This window comes from Perognathus longimembris, chromosome 2 (assembly GCF_023159225.1).
Source record: "Perognathus longimembris pacificus isolate PPM17 chromosome 2, ASM2315922v1, whole genome shotgun sequence".
In the NCBI taxonomy this organism is placed as follows: Eukaryota; Metazoa; Chordata; class Mammalia; order Rodentia; family Heteromyidae; genus Perognathus; species Perognathus longimembris.
Window position 1 is genome coordinate 106923465 of NC_063162.1, and position 27278 is coordinate 106950742.

Sequence of the window (27278 nt, forward strand, 5' to 3'; positions counted from 1 at the left end):
AATCTTTTCCTCCTGTAAAAATCCAGATGGGAGGAGAGAAAAGGCGACTGAATGTGGGCAGGTTGTACTCTGTCCTCAGAGGGCCCTAGCTGGCATTCTCTTTGTCTACTTCAAAGAGCCCCCGGAGCATCTGGCTGCTGAATCCGGGCCACGCCAGAGCTAAAATCTCCAGGGATTTTAATTTCTGAATTTATTTTTAGGCAACCAGAAGTACATGATGTCTGACACATTTATCTTCTTCCCTTTTGAACATTGCTAATGCACAGCTTGTTGCATGAAAGAGATTTTTCTGACTCTACAATTTGGGTGGAGAAGGAAGAACTTTCAAGTATGACAACCTTTAGTGATTATCTCATTCTTGACATTGCTAATTTTGTTAGTAGTCACTAAAAATAGTAATAGGGTCTGTTCCCTTTAAAGAAACCAGAAGTTACACTATGCCTGTGTTCATACTCTATCATGTGATATGCTATTTGCTTTACTTTTCTCATGTAGCAGACAGGAGAAAAGTCTAAAGGTATGAACTTTTCATCAGTCCAGCTGGTCTGCTGTTATGTAGACATGTAAGAACAGAGAAGGCTTTTTATAACTTTTTTTTTTCCAGAGCTGAGGACCGAACTTGGGCCTTGCGCTCACCAGGCAGGCGCTCTTCCATTGAGCTAAATCCACAGCCCCCAGAGAAGGCTTTTGACAAATTTGAAGCTCATGTGTTGAATTATAACTTTCTTATATTGAAAAGTACATCCATGATCTGGACATTTTCTCTCTCCCTGCTACCTCTTCTAGGCCTCTTGTTTCCTTTAGGATCTCACCTTTGATGTAATTCCTAGTGGACAATGTAGTTTTCCTTCTAGTGAGAAATTCCTATTTGAAATTATTATTATCTGAAATTGTTATTATTTGTCCCAGTGAGTAGGAAGATAGCGTTCCCTGTCATCAGACATTGCTTTATTCAGGTGATTTTGTCTCACCCAACTCAGAGAGTCTCTTTAGCATCAGCTAAGTTACAGTTGCATTAAGAGTGTGGGGTCTGCAATTAGACTACTAGAGCTCAGTCTCAGGCCTCTCACAACCTGTGTTGTTTGGGCTACCTGTGCCTCAGTTTCCTCATATATAAAACTGGAGTGATAATATCTACTCTATGGGATTATGGTAATCTGAAGATATCTAGGATATAGTGGATCACATGAAAATATGGTAAATATAGTAAATAGGATCCTTAAATATTCAGCCCAAACTTGCTTTACATTTTTATCCTACAAATTTCTTCCATTCTTGAGTACAGGTGTCTTCCTAAAACTCTTCTGAACAGTAAAAATTCACACACACATAGACACATGGGCACGGGCATGAATGCGTGCATGCAAGCGCGCGCGCGCGCGCACACACACACACACACACACACACACACACACACACACACACACACACACCAGCAAAGAAAGAAAAGAGGAAAAGAGTAATTCAGAGGGGGTGAATTTGATCATTACATACATGTTTGTAAAGATCACACTGAAGCCCCTTTGTACAATTAATTTATGCTCATAAAATCAATAATAATAATTTTTAAAAGCCATCAAGATAGCTTTGACCCTCAAAGAAAGCTTTGGGGTTGCTGGTCATGAAAACCAATACTGCACCTTTCCAATCCCAACAGTGCACCTGAGCAGGGAACCCAAGAGCTACCAAGGCTTGAATTTCATCTCCTGACAGAAGTTATCAGTGAAACCTCTGCTGCATCACAATGCTCAGTTGAACAGGGATGGCAAACTCTCACAAGCACTCTTCTTGGTTTTCTTTTACCTTAACAACAACAACAAAAAGATTCCCAACCTTCCTGATTTCTACTCTACCTTCCTTCTCTGTCCCCATTTTTCACTTCTTTACTTAATTTTCTCTGTTTCGCTCTAAAGGTAAACTCTGTAACTCCTGTCTTAAGTTTTCATGAATTCGAAGTTCAGGGAATGGAGCCAGGACTACTAGGTGGGCAAGAACTTGTAGAAGAGTAAAGAGAAAAATCACCTTCTTAAAGCACTCAAGGAGAGAAAATAATCCTTGTAAGAATCTATTGGGCTAGTGTTTATTTATCATGTCCACAGACAATAAGTCACACAAAAACTCTCACCTTTATAATCACCTTTTGTGATGGAATTCAAGTCACTTTTAACAGACCTAACAACTGACAAATGGGAAGTTTGGGACTCCCCTAGGTCTGGCTATCGACATCCTTTGTAGATAAGGCCAGGCCTAGGCCAACATCACTTTAAATACGGGATGGTTTTCCTTAAGGGTGTAGTCATGAGTGAGGTTTCTCTTAAGTACTCTGTATCCAAGTACACAGAACCATATAATGAGTTTGTCCATTCCAATTCTTTTATAGCTCTTTGATCACTTCAAGGAAATATTAGTTTAAGGCTATCTTTCTGTAACTGGCAAAAATCTTTGCATATAAGACCCACTGAACCTCAGGCTCAGAGCCACAGGAATACATCCTGGGGATTTAGGATCATTACTGTGCTTCAATTATATCTATTCAATGTCTAGTAATGACATAGAGATTCATGTAAAAATAAATATTTTCAAAATGTTTATTTGAAAAGTCAATTACTGAAAGTTCAAAAGAATAGTCTGAAATAGGAAGAAATGTGGACTTAGTATACCCACAATTTTGATGCAAGGGACCATATTGGAGAGATGACTAGTGACCTGGTAAGAAGATCAGCCGGTGAGGTTTTTAGGGCATGTAGGTGCACCTCAGCATTGGGGAGGCTAAGGAGGAGAAAACCCTGTGTTTTAGGCCAGCATAGACTACATAGCAAGACCCTGTCAACAACAACAGCAGCAACAAAACAACAACAAATCTAAATAAAAATACAAACAAGAGTCAGGGAGATAAATATAAAATGGTCTGGTGAATAAAACGAGCTGGATTTAGGTAGCCAGATGCTGTTTGTGTAGCAGAAAAAGGACAGCAACAGTCAACCTGGAGAAGGAAGGAAGGGAGGGAAGGAAGGAGAGAGGGAAGGAAGAGCCTTACCACTGTGAAAGGTGGGTCAGAAGGGAGGTGGTGACCACTGGGGGGTGGGGGTGGGGAGGGATATAAGGAGACACAGGAGACCATGACCTCCAAGGGGAACCATTAAGAGAACAGATCCAGGGAGAAAGGTCACAGATGCCTTTGGATCCTCACAGGTGTAATTTTTTTTTTTTGTATTTAAAGTGGTAAATCTATGGTTTTAAAAATCTTTAAAATAAGAAAATACTAACTGATATCACTCATAATAACTCCAGTATCTCAAAATAGTCGATGTTAACATTATATGTATTTTAGTTTAAGTAATGAAGATGATATCATAAAGAAATATCATTCTCCCCTGAAATGTATTGCAGATTTGCTGCTGCTGCTACTGAATCTCAATTTCTTTCCTAAACATGTCCTAAAATAAATCTGAAATTAAAAGACAGTTGGCAGAAATTTATACTTGTTGAATGACTCATATGTCTTTGTATAAAAGAACATGTTATCAATATATTTAATCACATAAATAACATGTTTTAAAATTTCTATTTTTCTTCATTTTAGATGTTCTTACAGAATGTTGATTGTGGAATAAATGTTTAATAATATTATTTCTAAGAATGTTTACATGGTTTTTCACATCATGCAGTAATAATTCAATTTTTCGTTTTCATTTTAGATCAATTCATGCATTTCAGGATGTCAAGCATCAAATAAATTTGTGGGACTATGAAGATACTGACTAGAATCAATAGCAACCAGACACTTGCATGGGGAAAATTGAGACTTTATTTTAAATGATGGATTCTCCTTTTAAAAGTAGACTAGCAAAATATTGTAAAAATAAATGCTCCAGTTAAAGGCATTGAAAAAAAAATCTCCTATTAAGTAGTCTCACAACTTTCTTTGTCTCTGAAATTACTAGGTTTTTAAAAAAAACATTAACATCCTTAAACGTTGCTCTTCTTACTGAAATTGTTTTTTAAATTTTCTCATAAACATGGCTGTTACAGGCTTTTAGAAATTGATCATTCAAGAAAGATTACTATGATTTTTTTTGATACAATGAAACTAGAGGGGGTCTGTATAACTTTTCTTCCTGTTTTCTTGAGTATAACTTTTGTTTTTATGGGATATGAAATGTGCTTCACCAAACACAATACCAAATTATTTCAAAAGAAGAACAGTCCTAATTTGGAATTCAAAGATGAAGCTTCATCCACCTAAATTATATATTTGTAATATGGGAATCTTAGTGACTGATTTTCTGCTAAAATTTCTTTGTGAATGATGCTATTCTTTTTTTTTCTAACTCAGATTGTTTCCCTAGACACCCCGAGACCACAAATAGTGAAGTGAATATCTGACTTTCTATCATTAAATCAAGTTATTGATATGAATATGACATGACTGTGGACATACAAGATAAATGACTTCTGTATATTCAACAATTTTCAACTAGTAAACTTTAAATAAAGTTATTTTCTTAGATTACTCTAAAGAAAAACCTAAACTGAATTTTGTACTTCTGGAAAATGTAATTTAGAGTATCTAAATATGACAGGGAGCAAAATGCAAACAGAAATAAGACAAGAACAAGTACTTGGAGAGACAAATCTGGGAATGGCTTCTCGGTGGATTTGTCCAGAGAGACTGTTTCAACTGAAGAAACTTCAGTTGTAGGAAGGAACAAAATTGTGCTTAGATGTATTACCACAATGTCTGGTGATTGAAGTCCATAAATTTAATAATGTTATAGTATACAATAACAGAACCTGCACCAAGTCCAAAATTCAAGGAAGATCACCTCAAAGGTTTACAACCTATAAAAAAAAAATGGGGGTGGGTTGGGGATGGGGATTAAGATTCTTTCAGGGAGGAGGAAGATAGAGACATGGTAAAGAAGCATCTCAACTTCTCTTCTCCTACTTAAATAATAGAAATAAATTTGATCTTTTACCTAACAATAAAGGTAAAGACCCCAGTGAAAACAGAATGTTCATGGTCAGGTGTGTCAAACTCCCTTAGCAAGCTAGGCAATACACAGATTCACATATCTCTAAAGCAGGCAATATCATTTAAAGTTCAATTTCAGAGAAAAAATTATATTTTTTAATTTACCAAAAACATTTTATCTTGTTGACAGTGTGTTTTCTTTTTTTTTCTTTTTGGATAAGGTTCATTTAAAGATGTAAACACTGTGAGTAGAGGTCAAAGCACAACTTAGGACGATTTGCAGAAGTACCCTGTGGCTGAGGCTGTCCACATTAGCAGTGTGGAATAGCACTGCTATTAGCTAGTTAAGACTTGAGTCCCGGTCCTGGCTTCATCAGTTACTATCAAAGTGACCTTGGATAGGTAGGCAACCTATCTAACACTTCTTGGCTTCCTTGTAAAATAGAAATAACAGCAGAATAAAGAAACAAACTGCCTTCTTGCATTGAAGTTCTTTATTGGCTGGTCAAATATCAAGATATACCCAAGGCCTAACGTATGAAATTGTAACCTCTCTGTACTTCACTTTGACAAAAAGTAAGAAAAAAAATTTAAAAACTCAAACATAAAGATATAGTTTAATCTATCTTTCATGAATTCAATGTTAGGATTAAATAATTTTATGTATAAACATGTCTATATATAAAATTATTTGCTATGTATAGTTATATATAACTATTTAATCTTAGCATGCAATAAATACATATAATACCTTGAACCGTACTCAGTATAATCTATCAAAAAGATTGTAGCTATTATTAGTATATCAATGAGAGTGCAAAATGCATTTGCTAATTAGAGTAATTCTTGAATGTATAAGCTTACAGGCCCCACCAGTCCTCCTTAATTGGAGTCCTTGGGAGATCCCATAATACATTTTCCCCAAAAGCTCTCCAGTAGTTTTGAAGTGTTCTGCTAAGTATACTCTTGCCAATGTGTGCCTTTTTGTATGAATGAGAAAAGAAAAAAATATTTGTTGTACTCTTTGGCTTTTTTAATGTGTATGTGAAACTTTAATAAACATAATTTTTACAACCTTTTCTTATAAGTATGGTATATAATTTGCTGTTGTGTCTTACTTGTGAGTGTATGGATTTATTTTCAATTTACATGAGGGGCGCTCATGTTTCTTTTCTACAGAGGTATTTTTTTTCTCTGAACCCTTAACCATGTTTTGCTTTCATGACTCCAAACATTATTTTCAGACAATTTATATGTTGCTTTATAGGTGCCATTCCATGTCAAACAGTAGCAATAACACATATTCTTCTCCTTGAGAGAGCATACAATGATTTTGATGCTATTAAAATTTTGGATCTCCTAATTGCAGCCAGCTCCCCTAGCCACTTGCATTTCACATGTTCAAAGAACTTAATTTAGTCACACTCAATACCTGTTCAGTGACTGCCCACCTGGTTCTCAGAAGCACTGTCAAAAACAGACCAGACCCAATCCTTGAGTATCTCTCAGTTGATGTAGTAGGAACATAAGTAGTATCAAAGTTCTTTTCAAACAGGCAACTGAAAGCTGTGGTAAATGTTTTGAAGGAAAACCAATACAAGTCATGAATCACATAGCAGGCTAAGCAGAGACTAGTCAGAGAGACAGAAAAAAGGACCTCTGTACCAATGAGTTCCAGGAGGATATCTTAACCTATGAGCTTACTAGAGGGAGAGGTGGACATGAGAAACACATCCAGTTGGAGATGGGTATAGCTGGGGGACCAGGAGAAGATTGAGATAAGCAGAGGTTTGGCCTGGTGTGAGGTCTGGGATAGGCTCATCCCTAAACAATGGAAGCATGGCAGCACTGAAGCAGAAGTTACAAGGTCAGATTTGAATATAACATCAATGAAGAACAGGCTTAGGAATAACAATGAACTGATAGACCATGAAGGACGTAGGTAACACATCAGATTAATGGACAAAGTCTGGTTGTACTTCCAAGGCTCCCTTTCATTGACCGAAAATCAAAAACCAAAGTCATAGTATCTTCCTTGCAATAATTAGGAAGCACAAAATTTCAGTTGAAAGAAAATCTATAAATGAATCATTCATATATGCCATCGTTTGGACATTGAATTTTATAAACCACTTAAAATATTTTTCACTTTCTAAAGGTATATTACTTTTTCTGGATCATTTGATATTTCATTTTGCTTACTCAAGACAGCCCTAGATTTTCAAAGGTTCACTAACAGTGGTTTGGGTGGCAGATAACATTTCTTTGGCTATCGTTCACCAGGTGAATGATAATTTCAGTTTGTCCTAATCAGATAAAAGTTTCTATTTGTACCTTTCAAAGGCAATTTCAAGAGTATTCAATGGAATAGTCCCTGAATCTCAGTGATCCAAAGAAAGTTTTGATTTCAGCATTTGACAAAAGACCAAAGAAAGCTTAAAATACCAGCTTTGCTGGATGACATTTACATGTCAAGCTTCTCTTTCTTGACTATTGAAGAATGTTATTTCATTACTAATTTGGTTACATCTGATCTTGTATGACTGTCAATGAAGAATGTCTCTCTGTGAATGTCAGTAAAAACACAAATAAATTGGAAAGGCATTACCTCCTAGAATTGCTAACAAATGCCAACCCAAATCACATGATCACTATTACTGATTTAAAAAAAAAAACCATTCTAATGGCTGTATGCACTTTCTATATTCTATGTTCCTTCAGAGAAGAGAGACTTAAATGCCACCACCTCCACAGATGTTTCACGTTGGCAGTAACAAGACATAACTAAAGCTATCCTTTTCCTACCTCAAATCTTGTTGCCCATTTACCCTTTCCACTTACTCCTGGCCCACATTAGTTTTGCTTTTTCATCTCTGTCACTTGTGCTTTGGTCTGACATTACTACCTGCTTGCCTAGAGTGACCTGCTGCTCTTTTCCTCCTTTTTAAATGCCATATCCCAGCTAACCACTGGCAGGAAATCTGTTCTGCCTGGTCAAATCTATTTTGTCTCATGGTTTGAGTATTTCCTTCCAGTCTGTATGCGTCTTATCTGTATGTCTTATCCACCTGTGAAGATGACAGGAACTGTCTTGACATTCTACAATGTGTTCAGGTCACCATCTGTCTTTGCGACTATGTGTTTATTAAAATGCTCACAAGGTACATCCCATGAAATAAAATATTGTGATAATGCCAGCTGGTTGGCAGGCATGGATCTGGTACTATTAAGGGGCAGAGTAGTTGTGACTTTGGTCTAGCTTTGCTTATTTACAGTAGCAGTTTTTGAGGTGATCAATGTTCTGAAGTCATGAATAATCACCTGCATTTATTCTTTCATTCTTTCAGTGGTCTCATTAATTGACTCATTCATATGTTTATTAAGCAATGCTTGTTCACTATCTTTTACCTACTAACCATTGGGATAGACCCTGGAAAGCACAGAAGACAATCTCATACATCTACAGTTTTTCCTAAATGCCTGGTAGGGTGGGGGGAATGGAGGGAAGGACAATGATGAATCCTTTTTCTGGAGGGTTGGTCTTAAACATGGGACCTGGGTGCTGACCCTGAACTCTTTTACATATTAATTGACATGTTCTGTGGTGACTGAAATCAATAGTCAGAGGATTCTGGTACAACAACATTTCTCTCTCAGTGTAGGTGTAGAGCAGTCACTAGGCCCTGAGGGTCTTGTTGAAGATTGGTCTCCATCGTATTTTTTTAAAAGGCATTTTAAAATTGTTCATCAAAGGGAAGGAGAAAATGCCTCACATTGACTTAAAAAAAAAAAAGACCATTTGGGCTACAATATGCAGCTCTCATCTACCCTGAGTTTTAACTACTATCACTCATTTAAAACAAGAAAGGAATGTTTGAAGTGGAAGTAACTCAAGTGGTAGAGAACTAGACTTGAGTGGAAAAGGAAAGGGCCAAGTAAGAGGGTGATGCTTAAGTTCCATTATTAGAGGGAGGGAACAAAAAAGAGAAAGAAATGGAATGTTGATTCTACTCATGTCTAAAATGTTTCCAAACCAAGCTATCAGTCACCTATGTAATCTTTGTATTTGCTTTTCTAGTTTGAATTACTAAATTTTCCACAAGCAAGAGCTTTTCTGCTTCTACGAATCAAAATGAGGGACATGAGTATGACAATCAAAATGAGTATGACAAGAAATGTTCTCACTACTTTATGTATGTAACTGTAACCCGTCTGTACATCACCTTGACAATAAAATTAAATTTAAAACAATATGAAAGTAGAAAAATAAGGTTAATTATTTTTATCACAATCACCATAAACATTCATACATACATACCATGTCACAAAATTTACAATGTATCACAAGTGAGTTTCCTCAGATTTTTCTGTTTTAGGTAACTTGAAATTCTTGGGGCATATTTATTGGTGAGTATTGAAGCTGATTAACACGTTTAAGTGCCCAAAGCCAAAACCTCTGCTTTTTATATAACCTGTACTAAAAGAGATGCTGATTTTTGAAGGCTTACCTGCAGTGATCAAAGCCATAGAAACTCCCTAAGCCACCAGTTCAAACTACTTAGCTGTTGAAAATCCTTCCAGTGAATTAGCTTAGCCACATAGGGTCTGGGACCTGAAAGGGCAAGTGACTCACTTGCACTTACATATTGAAAGAAAAATATCTAATGGAGCAAAGGTACTTAGGACTAAAAACAAATACATTTTTAATAACATTAAGAATTTTAAAAAATCAGATCCTTGACCAGCCTGCCAAGACCCAAGTTCAGGAGGTTGGATTTTTACTCTTCCTGCTGACAATATAATTAACATCTTCAACTGATGGAGCCATACACTCCCTATAGTGTTTTAATCCTCATTATTATATTCATAACCTTTTACAAAATATAACACAATGCAAAAGTATGAACTCACGTCCTATTCAAGTGTAAGCAATCTCTTAGTTTACTTTTACAAAGCAGAGCTGAATATTTACAGAATATACATATTCAAAGAATAATTTCCAAAAGGAAAGCTATTAGAGATTTTCTAAAAATGAGTATCATTAACAAAGGGAGCAGTTATAGTCACATCAAAGACAGACAACAACCTCATTGTTTTAGTAAGAATGGCATACTTGTCCTATGCATTTGCTTCATTGTTAGAACAGATTTAAAACAATCATCCAGGGAAAGATCCTTGTTAATTTGAATCTGAGTATTTTTTCAGATATAATTGTGAGAAACTATTGAGATCTCATGAAGTATAAAATGCCTAGAGGTAACTTTGCAGGTAGCTTTGTGAGGGGTAAACACATATTTAAGATGGACCCACATTCCCACCTGTATAATTCCAGCTCTCTCAATATGAGTGGGTCTCTGAATTTGATAGGATAGACCATGTTAGGTTTTTTCACCTGGCAAAGTTGGTAGACCAACATGATGGTGGTACACTGTGTGAGATTGACTCAGCCTACTGAAGAGAGGTTCTCCTCTAGCCTCAAAGAAGAAAATAGCCACTTGTAGAGATGGATATTTGTAAAAGAAATGATCAGGGGCTACTGAAGGTAAGAATGGAGACCATCCAGAAAGCAACCCAGAAAGCCTGGAAAACCATCCAGAAAGCAAGAAGTCAGTCCTAAGGGAATGAAATTCTTGCTGTTGGAAGACAACTTCATGCCTCAGATGTGATAGATATCCCCATCCAATGCCTTCATCCCAGTCTGATGAGAGACCCAGAACACAAAACTCAACTTACAAGTTACCTAGATTCTTGATACACAGAAAGAGTGAAATAAAGGAGCAAAAGTACTTTGGACTAAAGACAGAAAGTGTGAAACCAATTGCTCTTGTTTAGGTTGTTGTGATATTTGTAGCTATTTCTCATGCAGCCATATAAATGAATGCATTCAAAATAAGTATTTGGTAATCTAAAATGCTACACCATCTCTTAAAAAAAACAACAGACAAAGAATGTGTGTTGTGTTGTGTGTGTGTGTGTGTCTGTGTGCATGTGTGCGTTTAATTTGTAGCAAAGCCTCACAGACCAGTGTTAATAGTAAATCCTCTTTTGCTATTCAAAACTCATTGCTGAGTATGAGATTTTGGTACCTGTAAAAAGGAATGTGATTCCTACAATAGTTAGTGATTATGGGGATTTATTAACTCCTGAAGGTTGGCTCTGGGAATAAAAAAATGATGTAAACACTAAAAACATAAAAACAAAAACAGACAACCAAGGTGAGGCATAGATGGAAAATTCAAATGAAAATATGGCGGGATGGTTTGTTTAAATATCTCAAAATTTGCACTTTATTCTAATGGAGTGAAAATGACTTTTTTTTTCAAAATCCTAATAAAAATAAGTTGAATAATATAAATAATAGTGGCTGATACTATTTTTTAAGAACACCTATCACACAGACAAAAATGACAGAAACAACAGTACGGGAGACCTACTACCTTTTCAGCCACCAACAGCTGAAGTCTTGGGAAGTCTTGTAGTATCTCCAAGTCTTACCTTCTTCATCAGTAAAAATGAAGTAAAGATACTACCCTAGGGTCTATGTTATAAGCAGCTTTCTGGATGATCAGCTTTCTGGCTTGCTGAAGTTTGCAAAGCTTATTTTTTTATAACAAGATAAACTTTACACATTTGTGTTCCTATTTAATACCTTAATATGCATGTAGATCCACATTTTGTAGAGTCTGTTTATACATAGACTCTCTTTAAAGAAAAATGAACATAAATCAGTCATAGATTTTTAAAATATTTATTTATTGTCAAAGTGATGTACAGAGGGGTTACAGTTTCCTACATAAGGAAGTGGGTACATTTCTTGTACAAGTTGTTACCTCCTCCCTCATTTCCCCCCTCCCCCTCCCTCTTTCCCTCTTCCCTCATGAGTTGTTCAGTTGGTTTTCACCAAATGGCTTTGTGAGTATTGCTTTTGGAGTCATTTGTCTTTTTATCCTTTGCCTCTTGATTTTGATATTCTGTTTCCCTTCCCTAGTTCTAATACCAGTATATACAGTATCCAGGGTACTCAGATGAGATACAGTGATAGCATGGGGACAACCACAGGAAGGGGATACAAGAGGATCATCAACACCAACAACAAAAAGCTACCATTTCACGACATGTTGAAGGTAATTACAGCAGTGATATTACACTTGTTTCCATAACATGGAGTTCATTTCACTTAGCATCATCTTATGTGTTCATAAGGGCATAGTTATTGGGCCCTTGTGATCCTCTGGTGTGACTAGCCTAAATCTGTGCTAATTATTCCCTATGAGAGAAACCATAGATGCCCCTCAGTAGATGAATGGATCAGGTAAATGTGGTACATATACACAATGGAATTTTATGCCTCTATCAGTCACAGATTTTGAGAAGGATTGTGGACATTAGGTCCCTGAAGCAAGGTTCAGGAAATTAGAGACATTCTGCTTCCTTTTGTCTGGGTTTTTTATTGATACCCATTGAATCCCCCATCCTTTTCTAGTCCCTCTGTTCTTCCTCTCTACAGCTATGTCCCTATCAGTGCTGAAAAAAGTCACCTCATTTCCTCTTGACACAAAACTAGAGCAAAAAGAAATATACATAAGCCAAAAAAGAAATACCCACAAGGCAAAAAATAAAAATAGTAAAAGCAAAAATCTCTTCAAATACACACTTCCAACATTTTCCAAGCATTGCTCTTTAAATTCTTGTTAAATTCTTCCAAGAATTAAGTATCTAATTTATTTCTTCTTACCTCTGGTTTAATTACCAAACTGGGTTTTTTTCACTGTCTAAAAATATTTCTCCCCACACACAAAAAAGCAAACAAGCAACCTCCCTCTTGCTAAAACTGTCTTTATCAGCTCAATTCTTCAGCAACATATGACACTCTCGCCCTCCATACATACTTCTTGTAGGAATGTTTTCAAATGCAGAGAAAAATTTAAAGGGTAGAATGATTACATTTATGTCAATGAGGAGGCACTTGTATAATATCTAGCATTTTCTGCGCATGTGTGATTGTGTGAATTTTACTTAAAAATTTTTGATAAACTGTGAACATCATACCATGCAGGTACCTTCAAGTACTTAGCTTTGCACTTCCTAAAAGCTTGACATTTTCTTTCAACCCAATAATTTCTACCATCATGTGAACAATCATATTTTCTAATTATCTTAGAAGTCCAATTATTGTATAAGCTTATTCTTAAGTACTACATAGCACACATGGTCATATAGCCTTTAAAATCTTAAACTTGAATAATTTCCTCAATTTTTTCATTTTGGTTACATTTCAAGGAATGTAGAATGACGACCCACTTTCTGGATTAATCTTGTTATTTCATTGTTATCTTACACATTGATTTCAAAAAGCCTCCTGTTTGCTATATGTTGGAAGCTAAAGCTTGAAGAGAAATAGTTTAAATATTTTTGGAGATTTCCTTTGCTTCATGTTCATCCCATCCTAATGTCAGGTAGTGACATTAACACCCACTGATGATGCTTTGCAGAGTGGTCCCTCTCTCCTCCTCCTCTCTTTCTTGAAAAGGTGCTTTCTGTCCTTGACATCAATGATACTGCACACACACACACACACACACACACACACACACACACACACACACACACACTTCTTTGTTTCATGTACCCCTTCCATTATTGTCCTTCTACAAGTCTGTTTGCTTCTGGCTTACTGTAAATGTTGTTACTCTTCAAAGGTTGTTTTTTTTTTTTTTGAGTTACATCATTTACATGTTAGGGTTGGTTGGTTCTCATTCTCACTAACATACTAAAAGAGAAATATAGATTGTTCACTTTAATACAAGGAGTTTAAAAATGATTCTTATTGCATCTCTTTGAATTTTATTTCCTGATCCAGAGGAATTGGTGCCTCTAAATTGCCAACCATTAGGGTTAATACTTTGGGATATTGTTATATATGTTCAACTATGTAGGGTTTTAAGCACTGTTTTATTAGTATGAAGGATTTCCAGTAGCACTTAACTATCCTACAAGTACCAAGGCAAGAAGGGATTATCTCATTTTCAGGGAGGAAGCTCCTGTCCATTTCATGGACACCGTGTCAGCACCAAAGGAGTATGACTAAATAACTTCTTAAAATACCCATGAAGAGATCTGCTAGCTTTTCATATTTACACATGTTCATAGGCAAATTATAATTCAAGGGAGAACAAGACAATAGGTTATTGGATTTATAATTGTGTGTGTGTGTTTATGTGTGTGTGTGTCTTGCTCCTGGGGCTTGAACTCAGGACCTTGGCTTTTTCCCTGAGCTTCTTTTTCTCATGGCAAATGCTCTACCACTTAAGCCATAGCTCCACTTCCCGAGCTGTTTGAGATAGTTTATTGGAGAAAAGAGTCTCATGGACTTTCCAGCCTTCACTGGCTTTGAATTGTGATCTTTAGATCTTGGCCTCCTGAGTAGCTAGGATTACAGGTGTGAGCCACTGGCACCCAGTTTCATAATAGATTCTTAAAAGATTAAAACTTATAGCCAAACTAAGAAACTACATTAACAACTAGACACAGTGGAAACATGTTATTTAATTCAATAAAAAGCATAATTAGGGGCTGGGGATATAGCCTAGTGGCAAGAGTGCCTGCCTTGGATACACGAGGCCCTAGGTTCGATTCCCCAGCACCACATATACAGAAAACGGCCAGAAGCGGCGCTGTGGCTCAAGTGGCAGAGTGCTAGCCTTGAGCGGGAAGAAGCCAGGGACAGTGCTCAGGCCCTGAGTCCAAGGCTCAGGACTGGCAAAAAAAAAAAAAAAAAGCATAATTATCTCTCTCTCTTTCTCTCTGTTTGTATATGTGCACACATGCACACATGTACTGGGACTTTAACTTAGGATCTCTTCCTTCTCTCACTTGATTAAGTTTTTTCATTGAGGACTGAAACTTGAGCCATTCCCATTTCTGGTTTTTTATAGAATATTTAGATTAAAGAGTCTTTTTGGGATCAGTGAGTTTCAATCCTCAGATATCAGCCTTCTGAGCAGGTAAGATTACAGGCATGAACCAGTTAATTGTGCCTGGCATGCCAATAATGCCTGGCTGTTTTGTTCTTTTGTTTTGTTTCATAGTTCCAGTTTATAAATACTCATCAATATCTCTACAATTTTCTCTAAATTGTACATCTCTATCTCAATCAGTGTTAGTTCAAAATTCAATTTTCTTTAATTTAGAATTGTAACTGAAATAGGATTATGTTATACAAAATTCAGATAACTAGAGTTTAAGCAGAGAAGTAACCTCACTCACCTTCAAAGTTGTTTAAAAATGCTTTTACAATATTAACCTGAAAATACTAGTTCTCAATGTGTAGTCTAGAGAAAAATATTACAATATATTTTATAGGCCTTATAATGAAATGTTTTCAAATAGTATTGTTACAAAAATATTTGGTTGTCTATGACACACAGTTTCTTAAAATTTTACTAAGTGAGGGTTTAATGTTCAACATTATAAATTCTTACAATTATAGCTAACTATTTCATAGCTCACTTAATTCAATGACCATTGTCTAAGAAGAATAATCACAAGTGTAAAAAAATACCATTGAGATTTTAAAACTTGTATCACTTAGAAAATTCAGATTCATCAGCAGATCAACTGGGATACAGGGTTTGTAGAGAACATTGAACATTATCATTCTTAATTAAAATAAAATCTCCATGAAACAAAATGAAAATTACGTAAAATGGAAATAATATGGAGTGCACTCATTCCATTAGCCAATGTTCTCATTAGTTTAACATTTGCATTATGTTGTGATTACAAAACAATCACATATAATTCATTTTGCAAAGCACTCGTGTACAAGGTACTTCATAAACCACCACAACTTTTATGCTTGTTTTCTAAATGTAAATTTAAAAAAAACTATCAACTTGCTGGTTTCATTGGAGTGTGGATTAGTTTTCTAGGGCTTCCAAAATGAAGTAGCAGTAATGGGATCTCCTTAACTGATTTCTGGAAGCCAGAGGTCTGAAATTAGAGGCTCTGCTTCTCTGAAGGTTAGGGAGGATTTGCTCTGGATCCTCTTCCTATCTTTTGGAAACAACATAATTTCCATGTCCACTAAGCCTTCTTGCTTTTGTGTCTTTCTGCTACATCTTCCCTTTTTTTTTATAAGAATACCAGTCATATAACATTTGGTGCCAAACTACTTAAGACTATCCTAAGCAATCATATATCTATGATGACTTCTTTCCAAGCATCATATTCTAAAGTTCCAACTATGGTACTGGAGATTATTACTTTAGCATATGAAATTTTGTGGGATTCTTGATTCAACACAGAATGAACTACATGTTTTCCATTTTTTTTCTTTTGGCAACAAAATATATTGTGCAAACAAGCCAATTTCAAGTCTCTTAAAAACAATGGAAATTATAAAATGTATATGTAAATGTGTCCATATATACATTTATAAACCTATAATATATATACATATATTTCTATACCTATGTTTCTCTCTTTTCTGTGATACTTCTATTCAATAAATTTGTACAGCAAATCAACAATACAACCTCTTTTATTTATTTACTTATTTATTTTTTTTGCCAGTGCTGGGGCTTGAACTCAGGGCTTGCGCACAGACTGTCCCTGGCTTCTTTTGCTCAAGACTAGCACTCTGCCACGTGAGCCACAGCGCCACTTGCCTTCTTTTATTTTTGTATTTATTCATTTAGTTAGCTAATACGTTTTGTCATTCACTTGTTTTTCTCTTGGCACTAGGATTTGAATGCAGGGACTCACACTTACACTGGCACTTTACCAAGTGAGCCATGCCCCCAGTACTACAGTGTTGCTGATCTCTCCAACATTTTTGCCCAGGCTGATCTTGAACGTTGATCTTCTTGCTCTGAGGTACCCTATTAGCGAGGATTATATTATTGAGTCACTGACAGTTGACTGAAGACTGATTCTATAATAGGTAGATAATTTGAATATTTGCAGAAAAAGAGATTTTATGAAAGTAAATAAAAATGTTTGTGTTCACTTAATCAAAGAAATAAAAAATTAGATAGCAATGAAATATTCTTTTCCTGATCGAATTTTGCAAGAATGTTTGATAAAGAAATAAATACTATTGGAGGCAATGTAAATTGAGACACACTATTTTGAACTGCAATCTGGCAAAATATTGGAAATCTAAACTGCTATTTTTCTCAGAATAAGTATTTGTATTTTGTGGAATTTCTCCAGAAGAAATAGTTTGAAATACACATTCTAGTTCAGTTATTCTTTTTTTTTTTATTGTCAAACTGATATACAGAGCGGTTACAGTTTCATACATTAGGCATTGGATACATTTCTTGTACTGTTTGTTACCTCCTCCCTCATTCCCCCCCTCTCTCCTCTCCCCTCCCCCTTTCCCTTCCCCCCATGAGTTGTTCAGTAGATTTACACTAAACAGTTTTGCAAGTATTGCTTTTGTAATCGTTTGTCTTTTGTACCCTGTGTCTCTCGATTTTGGTATTCCCTTTCAGTTTCCTAGTTCTAATACCTGTGTTATTCTTATCCTTCCTTATAATGGTGTTAATTATATGCTCCATGTGCCAAGGAAGTATAGCGACCTGCAGGAGATGCGTTCATTCATTTGGATAATTTTTAGTGGAATAGGAAAAACAGAAAACTTTGTCTATAAGAGAAAGTATTAAAAAAAGAACAGAAGCAAACCTTTATATTTGTATGCAGAGATAAATGACTGGAAGGAAATTAAGAAAATTATTCTTGATTTTTCTCTGAGTAGAGAGACTGTAGAGATTCTAGATAGTTTTAACTTTCTTCTTCATACTTCTTTGTCCCTGTATCTTGGATATGTATTCTCCCCACAGTGCTAAAAGCCTGTGCCATATACTTTGAAACAAAACAAACTCCCTGTTGCTCTCCTGGATCTTGCTTTAGTACTAATCCCCTACGGATCTCCCTAAATGAAGAGATTAGAATGGCTTTAAATTAACACATTCATTTTCCTTATCTAAATTGGTTCTTTGAAAAATGAATGCCTGAAGGTGTTGTAAACTGCTCTTTTAAGTACAATTAAGCAATTCCCTAGTCACTTTCTCTTTTGTATTTCAGTGTTTTGTTTCCCTTAATGTAAACGAACATAACATTCACTTCTGTTTTTTCTTTCATCACTTGTCTCACCTGCAAAGAATCACAGACCTGTTAAGATAATAACTTCCTACTAAGTATGAATTAATATATTGATACCTTAAAATAACAAAGCTTGCAAAATAAATGCAAGCAATATCCCCATGTGTTAGGATAATGTGCTTTGTTTATGTACATCGCACGCATTTGGTAAACACACTGGATCTGTTACCTTTCCCACTGTTCTGACAGAAATGCTGGAAAGAACAACTCTAAGGAAGGAAGAACTATGGTGGCTGAGGGTTTCTGATGATTTAGCTAATAATCACTTGGACCCTGGTGCTTGGGCAGAATTTCATGGCTGCATAAGTGTAGGGGGAGGGAGAGAGGAGCTCCTCACTTCACTTATAGACAGGAAACAGAAAGAGACAGGAAGGGGCCAGGGACATGATCTCTTCATGAAAGGGCATCTAGTATCTCACATTCTTCAAGCTAGATCCCACCTCCTAAAATTTCCATCATCTTCCATACATAGTGCCACCAGCTACAGACCAAACCTCCAACACATGGAGGTTTTTGGAGGTTATTTCATATCCAAACCAAAAACTATATGCCCCACCAAATACCACTAAAAGAAGAAGCTGGGGTTTTAGTCCTGGTTACCTCGTATTCCTTTCACAAAGAGCACATCTGTCCTAGAATGTCCACATTCATGAAATGATCCAGAGGGGAGCATAAAGACTTCACCTTCTCAAGCTGATGTAGGAGGGCTCTGAAGGATCATTCTATTCTAGGTCCAGAGAATCCTTTGGGATTGAATCTTCACTGAAGTTTTACCTTTCCTTTCTGTCCAATCTGTTTTCTTCCATTCTGTAAGGTTTTATTTACTCAGTCTGAGACTTAAATTCACACTGCAGATCAGTTTTGTTGCTTGTGATTGGTGCTCTATCACTTTAGTCATGCCCCTGGTCTAGCAAGCAAACTTTTGCTCCTGGGATTGGCTTTGAATTGTAGTTCTTAAATCTCAGTCTCCATAGTTGATACAGGATTATAGGTGTGAGCCACCAGTACCAGGCTTGCATTCTACACATTTTTATTCCAAGGAGCTTATTTTTAATAAACTTATTACCAGGTAAATTCAGAATCAGAAACTAATCTGGAACAATTAATTACTATAAACTTATATGTGTTCTGGATTTTCTTACATTATAAATGATGAATAAAAAGTACAGGAGTCAGAGATATAGTTACTGTTTATTAAAGCAAAAAGCAGTAAAATCAAATCCATCTTAAATCATGATAGATTTTTGCCTTGCTCCTTTATTCATGTATGGTTACATGTATAATTTTATTCAGTAGTATAATTTTATAAAATACTACAATCTGCATTCATGAGAACCACCTCACAACAATTTATTATATATTCTTGTATAACAGTTTTTAAACATCTCTTTTTGCACTAATCTTTGAAGCAGTTTCCAAGGAATAATGTACATAATTAATGTATTATTGATTTGCCATCTTTACCTGATTTCAGTCAGTTGGTTCTGACCTCTACTCTTTCCCATGTTTCCTAAGCAACAATCATACAAGTTTAGCAAACTGAACCTTGACTTTGACATTGTCTTGCATCATTTTAATGGTGCTGAAACGAAAGTCTTGAACTGAAGCTCTTTGCTGCCCTCTATAGATGATTTAAGATGAAAACGGCCAAGTCATTAATTAGCAAATATTTACTTTTCCAGTAATGGTGTCTGTCTTCTGTAAAGTTAAGAGATGAATAGGTTTGGTATAAATGAACTGAACAACTCATGGGGGAGAAAGTTAAAGGGGGGGGGGAATGAGGGAGGAGGTAACAAAAAGTACAAGAAATGTATCCAATGCCTAACCTATGAAAGTGTAACCTCTCTGTACCTCAGTTAGATGAAAAAGAGGATATTTTGGCTAAAACGGAACTAATAATCTTTTTATGTAATCCTTTTTGAACTATAACATGTCGTTTATATATTGTTGTTATAAAACGACCATAAAATATCAAAACTATGCTTTTGAAAATAACATAAACCTCAGTGAAAATATGCTGCACATATACACAAACACACACACACATACATAGAAAAGCATACAAAAATTCTTGATTTTTCACCTTTCTTATGACTTTTTACTATTTGCAGATTAATCATTTCTGAAAAATCTCTTGACAATACCATGAATAGAAAGTTTTTAAAAAGTTAGATTTCAACAACGACTATGAGGTAAAAATAGAAATGGAAAAATGGGGTTATAGTAAATAAAAATATTCTATATAACAAAGGAAACAACTACCATAGGGAATAAACTTTCAGAAAAAGAGAAAGCATTTATTTACTATGATTTAAGCAACTCAAACAATAATTTGATTAGAGTTTGGGCAAATAGATCTTGTTTTTTTTTTTAAAAAAAACATGCAACTGGCTAACAAGTATATGAAAAAAGTCAATATATTTAATCATCAAAAAATGTAAACAAAAATGTCAAAAAATATTTTGTCCTTTTAAAATGGTTATTCGTAGAAAGATAAAACATGATACATTGGGGAAGATTTGAAGAGAAGAGATGCGCTATACATTGCTGGTGTGAATTTAGACTAGTAGAGGCATTATGAAAAAAACTTACTTGAGAAAATTAAAGTGGAACTTCCATGTGACCCAGCAATTCTACCACTGAGTATTTATCCAGTGGAATCAGGACATCAAAACCATGTCTGCACTCTCATGTGCATTACAATACTATTCACAATAGCCAAGGTATAAGCATTTCTGTGTGTGCAAATTTTAAAAGGCATAAAGAAATTCATTGAATTATATATAATAGAATACTATTTGTCTATGCAAATGATGGAATTATCTTCAGAAGTACTGCTGAAGCTAAAAGACATTGTGTTAAGAAAAATAAGCAGGCACAAAGAGACAACTGTCTCTATTCTCATTTGTATTTGGAAACTATGTAAGCTTATTAGAGACTAAGAATTATTGAGGTGTTGAGAAGGATAGACAGATGTTGGTTATGACACTTTGAAATTCAGTTAGACATCTTTGTCTCATTCCTGGTTTTGATATGGATATGATGTAAGCTTTCACCATTAAGTAAGATGTTGGCTGTAAGTTTGTCATGAACAGCCTTTATTATATTGAGGAATGTTCCATATGTTTCTAGCTTCTCCAGAGCTTGTATCATAAAAATGATGTTGGATCTTGTCAAAAGCTTCTTCTGCGTATATTGAGATGATCATGTGATTCTACTCCATGCTTCTGTGGATGTGTTGCATTACATTTATCAATTCATGTATGCTGTACTAGGTTTACAACACTAGGATTAATAGCGTCTAATTTTTTAATGATTTCTTCAGTTAAATTCAGTTAACCAATATCTACTTGAGGAGTTCTGCATCTATGTTCACGAAGATAGCACTATGGTTGTCTTTTGTTGATGGCTATCTGGTTTTAGATGAGTATAATGCTTACTTCATAGAATGAATTTGGTAATGAACCCTCCCCTTCTATTTCACTGAAGCATTTGAGGAGTACTGGTGTCAATATTCTTTTGAGGATTTATAAATTCAGCTGGAAACCCATCCAGTCCAGAGCATTTCTTGGATGGGAGGTCTTTTATTGCCATTTCAACTTCATTGTTTATTATGCACCTATTTCATTCTTGGCTCAGTTTAAGTATATTGATGTCCTCTAGGAATGCATCCATTTCTGCCAGATTCTCTAGTGTATTGGCATACAGTTTTGTAAAGTATTCTCATAACATTCTGAATTTTATTTGTTTCTGTCGTGGTGTTCCCCCTTTCATTTCTAATTTTATTTAATTGGGTAATTTCTCTTCTTCTCTTACGTTGTTAAAGACCTGCCAATTTTGTTACTTTTTCAAAGAAATAACTTTGTTTTGGTGATTCTTTGTATGTTGATTTTTAGTCTTAAATTTATTTGTGATCTAACTCTCATTTCTTTCTCATTTCTTTGTGTTTGACTTGTTCCTTTCTTTCTAGGAGCTTGTGGTAGGTACATCATTAGACTATGGACTGAAGGTTTCTTTGTTGATGTAGGCACTAGTAGCTATAAAATTTCCTCTGCGTATCACTCTTTCCACTCCTCTTTAATATAGGATGGGAACTCCTAGCATGTGCAATAAGACAAGATAAAGACATAACGGGTTTCAAATACAGAAGGAAGAAGTAAAATTATTCCTATTTGCAGATGACATGAACCTACACTTAAAGGACATTCAAGACTCCTCTTCCAAGCTACTAGAGCAGATTCAAAGCTTAGATAAAATAACAGTGTCTAAAATCAACCAAGTCAATAAAAAAAATACAGTAGCTTTCTTGTATGCTAGTAACGAGAAGATCAAGAGTAACATCAAGAGGGCAACTGTTTACAAAAATCTCAAAAAAACAAAAAAACAAAAAAGAAACAGCAACAACAACAACAAAAAAAAAACCCTAGGAATTAACCTAACCAAAGATAAGAAGGGCATCTACAGTGAAAACTATAGGAATTTAAAGAAGGAAACAAAAAAGGACATAAGGAAGTGAAAAATCCGTCCATGATTCTGGATTGGTAGAATTAATATCATGAGAATGCAACACTGCCAAAAGCAATCTACAAATTCAATGGAATATCCATTAAAATCCTAATGTTATTTTTCACTGAGATAGGAAAAAATAATCCATATAGTCATATGGAATCATAAAATAAAAGGCCCTGAATGGCAAAAGCAGTCCTAGCAGAAAAAGTAGTACTGTAAGTATAACAACACTAGGCTTAAAATTCTACTACAAGGCTCTATACTAATGAAAACAGTTTGGTACTAGCACAAGCACAGTCCTGCTGAGGGACAAAGGGACAGAGTCAGAAGGGAATCAGAAACATAAGTTGGAAGGAAGACTGCTTCTTCAACAAATGATACTGACAAAACTGTATATAGACATGCAGAAAACTGAAACTGGATACCTTATCTGTCACCTGACACCCACATTAACTCAAAATGGATCAATGAGGCCTGTGGATATGGCCTAGTGGCAAGAGTGCTTGCCTCCTATACATGAGGCCCTGGATTCGGTTCCCCAGCACCACATATACAGAAAATGGCCAGAAGTGGTGCTGTGGCTCAAGTGGCAGAGTGCTAGCCTTGAGCATGAAGAAGCCAGGGACAGTGCTCAGGCCCTGAGTCCAAGGCCCAGGACTGGCCCCCCCCCCCCCAAAAAAAAAAGGATCAATGACCTCAATGTAAGACCTGAAACTATGAAATTCTTACAGAAAGGACTGGAAGAAAAATTAGGACTCCTTGGTACAGAAAGGAACTTTTTTCAGTAAAGATCTAGAAGCACAGCAAGTCAAAGAGACTTGATAAACAAGTCTGCATCAAACTAAAAAGTTTCTGTATGGAAAAGGACATAGCCAAGAAGACAATCTACAGAATGAGAGAAGATTTTTTGCCAGTTACACATCAGATAATGTCCTAATATATTTAGAATATTCAGAGAACTTACAAAATTAAAACCTCATAAACCAACAACCTAATTAATAAGTAAGTGAATGAGCTAAAGGTAGCCTTCTCAAAAGAAGTAAAAATGACCAATAGACACATGAAGTAATACTCAACATCTCTGACCATAAAGGAAATGCAATTTAAATCAACACTGTGATTCCACCTCACCTCAGTTAGAATGGCCATTATCAAGAAACAAACAATAATCCATGCTGGGAAGGATCAGACCAAAACCGAACCCTAATGCACTATTAGTGAATGGAAATGTAAACTTGTTGAACTACTCTGGAGTTTCCTCAAAAAATTAAGCATAGAACTACCCTATAATCCAACAATCACACTCTTAGGAATTTATCTAAAAGATTACAAATAAGGTACATACAGTAAAGCTACCAGTTTAACAATGTTAAATATACCAAAGGCAAAGTGGAAGATCAATAAACTAAACATTAGGAGGCTGGTACTTGGAAGGAAGGAGTAGGGTCACAGGACAAAGGTAGACAAATGAAGAGGAGAAGAGGAAGAAAGCAGTCAAGAATTCAACGAATATCCTACAATAAGAAGAACAGTGAGGGAAAGGATGAGTAAGGGAAGGTTGGGTGAGAATATTTAAGGAGGTGACATATATTGTGTTCATAAATTGTTTTGATAATGGTAACATCTTTGTATAACTATGTAAAGATAATAAAAACATACAGCTAGATATAAGAAGTTCCAAATAGCACTAGGCACAAACCTATTAAACAACTTTTTCCACATTTCTAACTAGCTAGCAAAATTATTTTAAGTGTTCTCAACAGAAATATGAGGATATTTAAAGTGATGGAAAGCCAGAGATGATTATTATGCATTATATATCTACATCAAAATATTATGCTGTACTCCAAAAATACATACAATTATTGTTTATAAATTGAAAAGAAAAAATATCCTTCAAAAGCCTCACAAACTATAGTAGAAAATACCCTTTGATCAAAAATATGAGCTATTAGTTTTATTTTTATATAATAATATTAATCCTTGCTTTTGGTCTGATATTCATTGTTTCCATTCTTTGCTAGTATTTTGTAAGAGAAGAATGACAGTTTATTGGATTCCACTTAAAGTAGTTTTGCTGAGAAGTTATATACTTAGCAAAGCCATAGGTGTGATGTCAGGGATACCAAAATTATGATAGCAATGACTGGGAACAGTTCAGCTTTTGCTCTACACAAGACCCTGTAGCATATGCTTTACATAGGCTAAGCATTTAATCTTTCTAAACATTACAAGGTCTCTGATCTGCAGAACATGACTTTGTTGAGAATACCTTTCCATGATGTGCCATCATTATTTCTCCATTAGCATGAATGCATTTCTTAAGGCATCAGTAAGGTCAGCCATGTTTTATAATGCTTGACATTTCAGTGTGACTGTAACTTTACTACTAAGCAGGGTATTTATATTTGAACTTTATCAGTGACTTACTGCCTTTTAGCTAGTTATGTTTGTCTTCCCATGAGATAATACATTGCTAAATGTGGCTTCTCTAACTATGAGCCAGTCTTCAGTCTTCAATCATTTTAAAAGTAGTATTTATATATTTATAGAAATAAGATCCCCAAAGTAATATGGCATTGACATTTACTATTTCCACCAAGTCTCTTCTGTTGCCATGTTTCTTTTATCTCTGAATGAATGGCAATGAAACTCACTCAGTTTTATCATTATGAAATCAAATTACATTTCAATTATTGAACATTAAGGATAGGAAACTCTAATGAAAATAAGAGATACATGTTAGTGACGATGACCAGGGTAAAAAGGTGGGTTTCAGTCTTTTATAGTATCTATATCTTTTAAATACTTCCTGAAACTTAAATATTTGTTTTCCTAAGAGTTCTTCTTAGGAGTTTCACATCAGTTTAAAACCTAAGATTTTTTGGAAAAGAACTGAAATGAAAACACAAGAGGACATTCTTGTGTGCACATTCAATGCAGTGTTCTTCACAATGCCAATGTATGGAAAAGATCTAAGTTTTAATCAAAGGATGAAAGGATAAAGAAAATGAGGTACATAAATACATGGAAAACTAGACGGTCCTTCAAAAGAAGACATTTCTGTCATTTGTGATAGATATCAATCTGAAAGATATCACGCTGAGTGAAATAAATAGTCCAGACACAGACGACAAATACTACAGACTTCAAACTGATGGGTGTTTGAAGAAGCTGGGATTCTAAAGATGAAGGAGAGAATGATGGTACCCAAAGCTGGAATAAAGTCCCTGAGGGAACAGGGAGATGTTGACTAAAGAGTATGAAGTTCTATTACAGGGGAGGAATATTTGAGATAAAGGAAATAGAGATTATTTGAGGTAAAGGAAATGACAACAAGGAAATGACAACAACAGTGATAATATACTTTGTGTTTCAAAATTGCTAAAGATTGAATGTTGACATTCCTGATTATATGGCATAATGATAAATATAAGGTAGGAAACATGTTGTTTAGCTTTATAGAATCATTTCACAATGTATATACATTATTAAACAATATACTATACCCCATAAATATGAAAACTTACAGTTTGTCAAATATTTTTTGAAGTGACATACCTGGTTCAGTTTTTTTCCCTCATCATATTAACTATATAGTAGTCTGTTACTAAACGTTAGGGAAATACAAATATGTTCAAATGTGTATGTGATCGTTTGTGACACAACTGTTCAAAGCATAAAAAGAGAAGGGAACCTATTTCCAAATCACCATACGTGTTTATTCCTCAACTTTCTTGTTAAGGATTGGTGCCCTACCACTTGAGCCATGACTCCATTCTGGCATTTTGCTGATTTATTTGTATAGGCACTTTCAGACTTTTCTGTTGAGGTTGGAAGATTCCCCAGGCCTTGGCCTCTTGAGTAGCTAAGACTGCACACATAAGCCACCTGCCATTGGCAATAAATTGTTCTTATAATACAGCCACAGAACATAATAGGTTCTTAATATTTGCAAACTTGAATGAATTGAAAGCACATTAACTACAATTATGGTATTATAAGAGTTTTAGAACATTTCATTGTTGTTTAATTTTTAGGTATATTTTGCTTCCTCTTCAGTCTTTAAAAAAATGAAAATATCAAGAGTTGATATGACATTTAATTGAAAAACAAGGCCAACTGAAAATATATTTACCTCAATATATAACAAAATGAACAAACGGTAACAAAATTAATGGTATCAATCAAGAAAACAAAGTACTAGGATAAGTAAGGTTTAATGGCTGAAGGCTTAGGAGAATGAAGTGATTCTTTAGAATAACTCAAACAGCTGGGCTTCTAACCTGATTTTGAACTTCAAATATTTGGCTATATTCTGGGTAGATATTGCTATTGTTTTCTTTCTCAGAGTAGAGAAGTGTAGAAATTGATGCTGAGGAGAAATGGTTGGATGATGAGCAATGGGTCTGACCCTATTAGAAAGAGAAGGAGGGGCTGGGAACGTGGCCTAGTGGCAAAAAGTGCTTGCCTTGTATACATTAAGCCCTGGGTTCAATTCCCCAGCACCACATATATAGAAAACGGCCAGAAGTGGCACTGTAGTTCAAGTGGCAGAGTGCTAGCCTTGAGCAAAAAGAAGCCAGGGACAGTGCTCAGGCCCCAAGTCCAAGGCCCAGGACTG

General features: G+C 35.4%; 1 protein-coding gene and 1 pseudogene across 10 annotated transcripts in view; one reads left to right on the forward strand and one right to left on the reverse strand.

Moving 5' to 3' along the window:
* The window catches only part of Magi2 (membrane associated guanylate kinase, WW and PDZ domain containing 2), a 1248503-nt gene that overhangs the window by 992616 nt on the left and 228609 nt on the right, over positions 1–27278 (reverse strand). The window lies entirely within an intron of this gene.
* On the forward strand, positions 10959–11078 carry LOC125347460 (annotated as a pseudogene).